Source organism: Rattus norvegicus, chromosome 1, assembly GCF_036323735.1.
Source record: "Rattus norvegicus strain BN/NHsdMcwi chromosome 1, GRCr8, whole genome shotgun sequence".
In the NCBI taxonomy this organism is placed as follows: Eukaryota; Metazoa; Chordata; class Mammalia; order Rodentia; family Muridae; genus Rattus; species Rattus norvegicus.
The window spans coordinates 33,472,993-33,481,957 of NC_086019.1; the positions used below are offsets into that span (position 1 = coordinate 33,472,993).

General features: G+C 42.4%; 1 long non-coding RNA gene across 1 annotated transcript; it reads right to left on the reverse strand.

Moving 5' to 3' along the window:
• Positions 1–4,105: 4,105 nt before the first annotated feature.
• Positions 4,106–8,731, reverse strand: LOC134484857 (uncharacterized). Its single transcript, XR_010062660.1, has 5 exons — positions 8,692–8,731; positions 8,173–8,240; positions 6,216–6,651; positions 5,873–6,002; positions 4,106–5,764 (listed from the first exon to the last, which is right to left on the reverse strand). It is a non-coding gene; the product is annotated as an uncharacterized LOC134484857 (long non-coding RNA).
• Between the last annotated feature and the right edge of the window lie 234 nt (positions 8,732–8,965).

An 8,965-nucleotide genomic window follows, 5' to 3' on the forward strand; every position in this document is an offset into this window, starting at 1 on the left:
GAGGGGACTACATTTTCAAACATAAATATCTCTGGCACTGCAAGCATGCTGTATGCTTTCTTCCTCCATTTTAAAGAACAGAACATATCTCATCTTCAATATCTGCTGTTACAATGTATCTGGTCAACAAGTCGTGTTCAACACTGTGATTAGTCAAAAATAATTAGGGCTTGTAAGGAGGTAGGGTTCACTGTGACCTGTACACTCTTGGCATGAGAGTGTGCCAAAGGCAATATGTGGAGAGCTACCTGTCGGGGTCTGCTAAGGTTTTGTCCATGTCTGCTGTAATGATACACTGTCTTGTTAGTCACCACAAGACTACTTTTTCAAGTAACTCTCAGCATAATACATCCTCATGAGGAGAAGTCTCTGCATGGCGTTGCAAATAAATGGACTGCTTTTGTGCAAAGCTGGCCAAGAAGAAATAGTTCTCCACCTTCTCAAACACTGGATATTCAAGAAATCAGAATGCCTAGGGACTTGTTTCACATAGAGAAATTCAAGATTATACCTATTAACTAAAACAGTTTAAATTTCACTGTGAGATAAACAATATTTGGGATAAATATCCTTATGCCTAACATGTATCTTTTTTTTTTTTTTGGTTCTTTTTTTCGGAGCTGGGGACCGAACCCAGGGCCTTGCGCTTCCTAGGTAAGCGCTCTACCACTGAGCTAAATCCCCAGTCCCTAACATGTATCTTTATGACATTTTATTTAATTTTAGGAGTGAATTCTTTCTTTCTGAAAATGACTCAAAATGAACACTTCATCAAAATATGGAAAAATAGGGGATAATGCTTTTTGTAATAGCTACAGTTTACTACAGTATTTTGTGAACATGTTTAGTTCAAAAAACCCAAGGAGAATTTGGTTTATGCCTTCTGCATAAATATAAACAGAGGGCAGCCCTTGTGTGGGGTTGAGATGTCTCAGTAAGTAACGTGTATGCCACACAAGCTTGAAGACCCGAGATGAACACCTACCATCCACTAAAAACAAACAAACAAACAAACAAACAAACCACCAGGCTTGGTGGCACATCCCAGCACTGGGGAGACAAAGCCTACTGGATCTCTGAGCCCCCAAACAACCGATCTTGCCTAATTGGTAAATTCAAGTGAGAGACCCTGCCTCAAAGAAAAAAAAAAGGATTTTATTCAAGGAGTGAGCTGTAGATTGATCTCAGACATCACACACACACACACACACACACAGAGAGAGAGAGAGAGAGAGAGAGAGAGAGAGAGAGAGAGAGAGAAAGAGAGAGAGAGAGAGCTTTTGAGAGTGAGGTAGTCTATATAGAAAGCATCACTATACTGTGTTAGTACAGACTTGTATACCTTAGCAAGCTTGTTATTGTATCTCTGGACAAAGTTGACTACAGAATTCCTATCTCAAGAGATGTTGGGCTGACCTGGAATAGAGCATCTGAACTTCACTGTGCCCACTGTCAGCCTGACAGGAAAATTTCTATAACAAAGCCTCAGCAGGCACACAGGCTGAGGTGTAGGATCAGTCACCATGACTCCTCAGTCCTCAAGCAGACAAGGTAGGCCTCCACCACATCTGCCTCTCCCTTCACATCAGTCTTTCTGCAGTATTTCACTGCAAACACAGCTCGTGTAGTGGAATGGAATGAAGATTAAAAGCGAATCCGTCTTCACTGCTCCTGTCTCATTTATTTGCATTGTGTATGTAATTGGTCCTGACGAGGCCCGCTTCTGTGAGGAGAGCTAAGTGTGGCTTAAAGATGAAGTGAATGGCTTCAGACACCAGGCTGGAGTGAGACCGCCAGAGCAGCTTTATAGAAAATGCTTATCAGAAAGAGTGTCAAAGACACTCAGCACTCACGTCCCAGTGGATCAAAGCCACTCCAATCCGAAAACTCTGGGGTGCATATTTTCGGAAGGAGGTTTAGCCAGAGGAAGCTGAAATATTAGTCCAATAATACTTAAATGTTTGGAACATGTTTATATGTGAGTCCCCACTAAGACAAAACAACTCTTTCCTAGGCTCTAGGAGGCACTTTCTTGTGGAGAGCTTTGAAGTCTGAAGAAAGAGTGTCTTAGCTGTCACATACATCTGACGCCTGCTGGGTCCTGCAGGCCAGTCATACACACCTCTTATGTGAAGTTGCCTGAGGTTGGTTCTCTAGAGGCAGAGGTATTCAAACCATCCACACAAGACACATGCCACAACCAAATCAAGCAGTTACTTCATTTTGCATAAAGCTTTGAAGCTGCAGGCTGGGCACGGGGATTGTTACCAGTCTGAATCTTAAGACTTTGCAACATCTTTCCCGAGAGAGAAATTAGACTAAAATTCATAAGAGTATCACTTTGAAAAGTAAGCATCCAAAGGCAGCTGGGTGAGAGGAATATAGATAGATGTCACACAGGCACGTGACCCTACTGTACATTTGTGTGAGGATTGTTGAGTGCCTGAGGTGCTTATGTTGGCAGACTTGTGCAGGCATAAACATACCTGTTAAGGAGGGCTGGGAATACATCTCACGATCAGTGGGGCACATTTCATGGAGCCCAATGCTGAGCCAAAGCTAAGACTGCAATGTAGCATTAAGACATCCTGGTGGCTTCTGTGTATTGTAGCATCTCAACGGTCACAGGTTGTAGTAATTTCTTCCTGTTCTCTATGTTCTCAGCCATCAACAAATCCAGGCAAAGGAATCAGAAGGTCTACTTGGCCCAGGTAAAATGTCTCCCATCCAGAAATTCTTCAGATGTTGAGGACTGCTGTTGGGCCTCTTTTTATTTTTAGACATTTATTTTCGTGTGTGTGTGTGTGTGTGTGTGTGTGTGTGTGTGTGTGTGTGTGTGTAATAAGGAATGAGTCATGAATTCGGACAGGAACAGAGTGACGTCATGAGATAAGAGGCAGAACGTCAATAGAGTGCTGAAGTCTGGAGTGCACGAACAACAGTACACAACTAAGCAGGTGGCATTGATATGTATTTGTGCACACACACATAATCACATATATATACATATGCATGCATGTGTGTACCAATAATAATCAAAGACAAAGAAGGTGTTATTGAGAGTTGGAAGCCATGGAGAGAGCTTTAAGAAAGGGCGCCTGGCTGGGACAGGATGGGAAAAGCAATGCAACTCTCTTTCACTTGTCAGGGTTAAAGGAAAACATTGATAACTGGGCCCTCACTTCAGTGGATGCCAGTTTTGGAAGCAAAGGCATCTTGCATTGAATGCGTTCAGGTTTTTTTTTTAAGTTCTTTTTTTTCTTCTGATATTATAATGCAGTTATATTATTTCTTTCTTTCCTGCCTTCCTTTCAAACCATGTCATTATTTCTTCTTGTTCTCTTTCAAATTCATGGTCTCTTTCCATTAATTATTATTATTATATGTTTCTAGATATACAATCTGTATAATGTAGTTGGTATTTGTTTTCAAGAATGACTTTGTGGTATTGGATAACCAATTGGTGTGCTCTTCAAAAATGAAGGCTTGCCAACTAAAAATATTGCCTATGTGGAAAGTTCTGTTAGTTATCTGGGATACAGTAATGCCATCTCATAATGTGACAGTAAACCTGTCACATGCTTTTTGCAAAGAGGCACAGCTAAAACAAACTTTGTCCTGTGGTTTCCAACCTGAGGATAAATCACAGAGTGGACATGGAAGAATTTAATTGCCTACCTGATGCTTTTGCATCTCCACTTTTAGCTGTATTTTCGGGTATCTTGTCAGGTGTATTTTTTTCAGAGCATAAGATAATAATAATATTAGAGGTACACTTTCTCTTCCTCAAACTCATTTTATTCATAATGTTTGGGACTGTAGTATATGGGAAACCCTGCAGAAAGCTGTTTCATAATGAGCAGTGGGAGGCACCTTAGCCATGACCTCATTGTACGACACAGAGAACCCAGATGACCACAATTCCAAGTCAAGGTGGCGTCTGAAGGTCACCCAGTACTAGCAAGACATGTGCCAATGCTTCCTGACACCAGCAAAGTCTACATGTAGAGACGGAGAGTCCCATAGGCAGTCTGTAGTCCAAGTTTCCTACTGTCTTAGTCAGGGTTTGTATTCCTACAGAAACATCACAACCAAGAAGCAAGTTGGGGAAGAAAAGATTTATTCAGCTTACACTTTCACATTGCTGTTCATCACCAAAGGAAGTCAGGACTGGAACTCAAGCAGGTCAGGAAATAGGAGCTGATGTAGAGGCCATGAAGGGATGTTACTGGCTTGCTGTCCCTAGCTTGCTCAGCTTGCTTTCTTATAGAACCCAAGACTACCAGTCCAGGGATGGTACCATCCACAAGGGGCTGGGCCCTCTCACCCTTGATCACTAATTAGCAAAATGCCTTACAGCTGGATCTCATGGAGGCATCTTCTCAAGGAAGGCACCTCTCTCTGTGATAACTCCAGCTTGTGTCAAGTTGACACACAAAACCAGCCAGTACACCTACCTAGTCTGAAGAGTTGGAAAGGAAACCAACTTTCAGAGGTACTGGTCATACAGCAGTTAACCTTCATGTTGTTGCACACAAAAGACAAGAGCAGCCCAGCTGGTGTTGGAAAATGACCAGTATGGAGAAGTTGGTACCCCATGTTGAGCTCTAGGTATGTCTCTGCTGGAAGCTGCAGTCGTTCTCAAAACTTAGTTCCTAAAGTCTGGGTAGTCTCCACAGGAGTGTCCTTCCACTCTAATAATCACCTCCGTTTCTCCACCACAGTGATAATGGCTGTTTCTTCCGAGAGACTTTATGGCTGCTGTCCCAAGGCCTGTCAGTGCTCATTACCTGAAGTAGTACCATATGGCTCTCCAGGTTCTGTGATCAATCAGGAAGAGCCTTCTTCTCCATAGTTTTGCAGTGATTGGCTTTTTTTTTTTTCTGGATTGCAGAGAGAGAGAGGCAGGACGTGGAAAACATGTCGGACTTCATAAACACATCTACTATCATTTCATGTTTGGCAATAATTTCTGAGTGCAGGTCGGCTCCACAAGGTCACCATCCTGGTAAATTTCAAGAACACTCAAGAACTTGTGCTCAAACCCCATGATCAGAGCACAACATGGTGCTCATATGTTTGGCTTAGCAGTTTTGATGCAGAGATGGCTGTATCATGAGGGAAGAGGGGCCTGCCTTTATTCTAAGATGGTGTAGCACAGAGCCAGGACACAGAGCGTGCTCCAAAGAGGAAACAATTATAATTTATGACCATTTGGGGACCAGACCCGGTGAGTGGAAGCAGCAGATGCCTTTCTTCTGATGTGCCTGCATTCCCTGCTGGGTCTTTGAAGCTGGACTTCCTCTGGAAGGTGGTACAGTCTGCCTCAAATTGTGTTAAGCACTCACACAGAAACAATTCTAAGTGGTTAGTCTCCATTCTGGTCCTAATTGATTCTCAGGCAAGCCCCGTGATCAGTGTTCTCACTCACACCTAGTTATTTAAATAAAGAACAGGGCTACTCAGATGCTGATCATGAACACAGATACAGTCTTCCTCACTTCTCTTCAGTCTGCATGGGAACTAGGACAGCCTTAGGGGGAGAGAGACAGTAATTCTACTGTTCCCCTGCAGAAAATGTTGCATATAGTGCTCAGAACTTTAAAAAGCAGATAGGAGTCTGGGAAGTTATAACATCATTTCTGAGCCTAGTCCTTCTAAGCCATGTTCTAAAATGACCCAAATCCATCTGTGAGTTTGGTAGGCAATTCATGTGAGTTAATTCTTTACTTGAACACACAGTTGCATCTATGTCCTAGGAGACCTAAAAGGAAGAAATTTCTGTATTAACCAGGAGGTAGGACTGGTTTCCTTGGGTGTCTGTGTGGGTTTTATGGTGTTCTGACCTGCACTTAGATACAAAACAACTCACAGGAAGCCTTGATAGCATGCTGTTGTCTCTGCAGGTGCTGTTCTCATCAGTTCCAAAGTGTGGTATGCTGGTTTCCTACATCACTTGACCTTTGAAAGAGCACTCGTGAGGAGGGCATGTCCATCTGTGGCTAGAAGAAGAAAAGTATGCAGATATACTGCAGTCTAATAGCTGTGACCAACCTAAGATGAGCCACAGCATGAGCCATGAGCATAGAACTCAGTGTTCAGGGGTAGGAAGGGCATTGAAGGAGAATGGAAGTCAGGACATTTAGCACGTTGAAGTGATGTCTGAGGAAATAAGACAACTTCACTGTAAATATGAGGGAATTACTGTTACTCACAAAATCAATATCTCTGTGGATGCAGAGTGCTGAGTCGAAGAAATCTGTTATCAGAAGTCCAGGCTGTGATGACTATAGCCCAGTATCCAGGATAGGCTTTCTTGTGGCTACTGGTCTACTTCAAGGTAACATGGCTCACCCTACAGGGACTGAGAAACACTCAGGAGCAGGGAGGAGTCATGTTTCTGTTTAAATCATAAGAAAGTCAAGTGTGGACAACTACTTAATCAGTCCTCACTGCAGCAAGGCATGCACATACCTTGGCTGAGCCAGCAGGGTTACTGATGAGAAAAGTGGTTTTGACAAGTCCGGGATGCTGGATCCCGTCTGTCTCCTCCACCATTCTGAGGTGTCAGGCATGAGAAAGGGCAGACTCGGACATAACCTCAATAATGTGAAGCAGTTTCCTTCTCGAGCCATAAATTCTGGTGAGAACCTGGGGAGGGATGCAGTTTGAAGATGTCATTAACAAGGCTCCCCCCACCCCCTCTCCTCACGTATCTCCGGGTATTTGTGTGATTAACACACTTCTGTCTGACATTGGGACCTGTCACAACATTGTTTTAGAATGAGTTCAACTCCCAAGCATTTGACCCGTATTTGCTCATCAGTGAAATCAATTCACAGACTCATCCTAACTCAGTTGTTCATGATTCAAGTGGCCTTGCAGGAAACACATACATCCACTGAGAGAGAGATAAAGGGCTGAGGATGTGAGACGTGATGGTCTGAAATACCTGCTACTGAACCTGTTCCATAAATGTAAGAGCTTTGAGTAAATGAAGGCGGGGGCTGGGAGAACAAACTCCACACTCATAAATAAAAAGCAAGAGCCCTGGAATGTTGACTGTTTATGAGTGCTCTATCATTACTGTTTTTCAAAGGACTCTTGGACTCCAACACACTTGCTGGCATGGAACCGGAACAAACTAGCTCTGGATGTATGTGAAAGAATCAGGCACACTCAGTGCTGACAGGTGGAATTGTTTGTTTCTTTGTTTGCTTTCTTTCCTTCTTTTTTTCTTTTTTTCCTTTAAAAAAATCAGGGCTGGAGAGACTGCTCTTCCAGAGGTCCTGAGTTAAATTCCCAGCAACCACATAGTAGCTCATGACCATCCGTAATGAGATCTGATGTCCCTTTCTAGTGTGTCTGAAGACAGTGACAGTGTACTCACATATATTAAATAAATAAATAAAACCATAGTTAAATAGATGCACATATATGTGCACCTACATGTTTAATGTTAATATTTCAGTGCCAAACAAGGCCTATGCACTTATTAGCAGGTCATTATCATTGAGAATTGTTGTAGAAGAAGTATTATATATATTTGGTAATTTCAGCCTGAAGACTCATTCCCACTGACTGAAGTTCAGACAGATCCACTCAACCCCACAGTGGCAGGACACATAAATTTTCCCTTTGGTGACTTGCAAACTGTCACCCACATTTCTCAACTTTCCCCTTTTCTGTTAGTTTAAACTTATTACATGTATAAATCATCTTGGTAAATGAATGCATTGCCTCTGGGGACACTTGGCCTCTTCTTCCACCCAGGCCTAGGAAAGGGGTCAGATCAAAGGAGAAGGTGACTGACAAGAAGATCATGGTTGATATCCATTTAAGGGAAGGAGATAGCCTACTGTAGTAAATTTTCCTATGACTGAAACATGCATGTTGTGATACATGAAAATGCATGTAGACATCCATGAACATACAATCAATACACAAAAATCACCATCATCATCATTATCATCATCATCACCACCACCATCATCATCGACAATAGCAACAAAATCCCTTTGGTATTGAGAGAGTAATCCAATCATGAAGGTGACTTGAGGGTTAGGGTTAGCCTAACACAGTCACAGGGAAAGGTACAAGGAATAAAATAATATTAAAAGATCATTGGGAGACAAAATAAAAGAAAAATAAAATGAACAGTTGGAAACATACCAATTGTAGGCTGCTGCATCTTCTAGCATTGCTGGGGTCCATTCTCGACACAGGATCAGAGTTCTCAACTGGAAGCAGGGACATGGGGAAGGCGCATAATAAATATACACAGACTACTCTTGGGGTACAAACTGACAGGCAATTTCAAGGCTTAAAGTTTTCTCCTCCTCCTCCTCCTCCTCCTCCTCCTCCTTCTTCTTCTTCTCTCTCTCTCTCTCTCTCTCTCTCTTTTTCAGCTTGAAGCTGCATACACTCTGCACTCTGCATTCTCTCTCACACTCTGCTTTTCTCCATTGTGCTTTCCTTTTCTCAAACTCCCAAACTCATGCACACCTCATTACCCTTTCATTCTCACACACACTCTTCATACACACCTCACACACATCACATGTACTCTCCTTTCACTCACACACATACTCTTCATACACACCTCACATTCTCTCTCACTCACTCTTCACATGTTCTTCTCATGCCCCCACTCGCTGCCTCATTTGTTCCCTCGTTCTCTCCTTCACTCACTTTCACATTTGCTCTCTCATTCGCTCTCTCATTTGCTCTCCAGCCTTTCTTTTGCCTCAGTCTTTTATTGACAATCTAAAAGCAGGTAGATAAGACATTGTATAATCATTGCCACATCAAAGTCAAAAGAATAACCATATCCCACAAAGAATTAAGAATTACAATTGTCCCTCAAAGTTTCAAGCTTCCCCTATTCCCAGGCCTGTGGCCAAAATAATAATAAAAATCACAAACTTATCATTATTTAAACTTTAACTTTTCACTTATTATACTT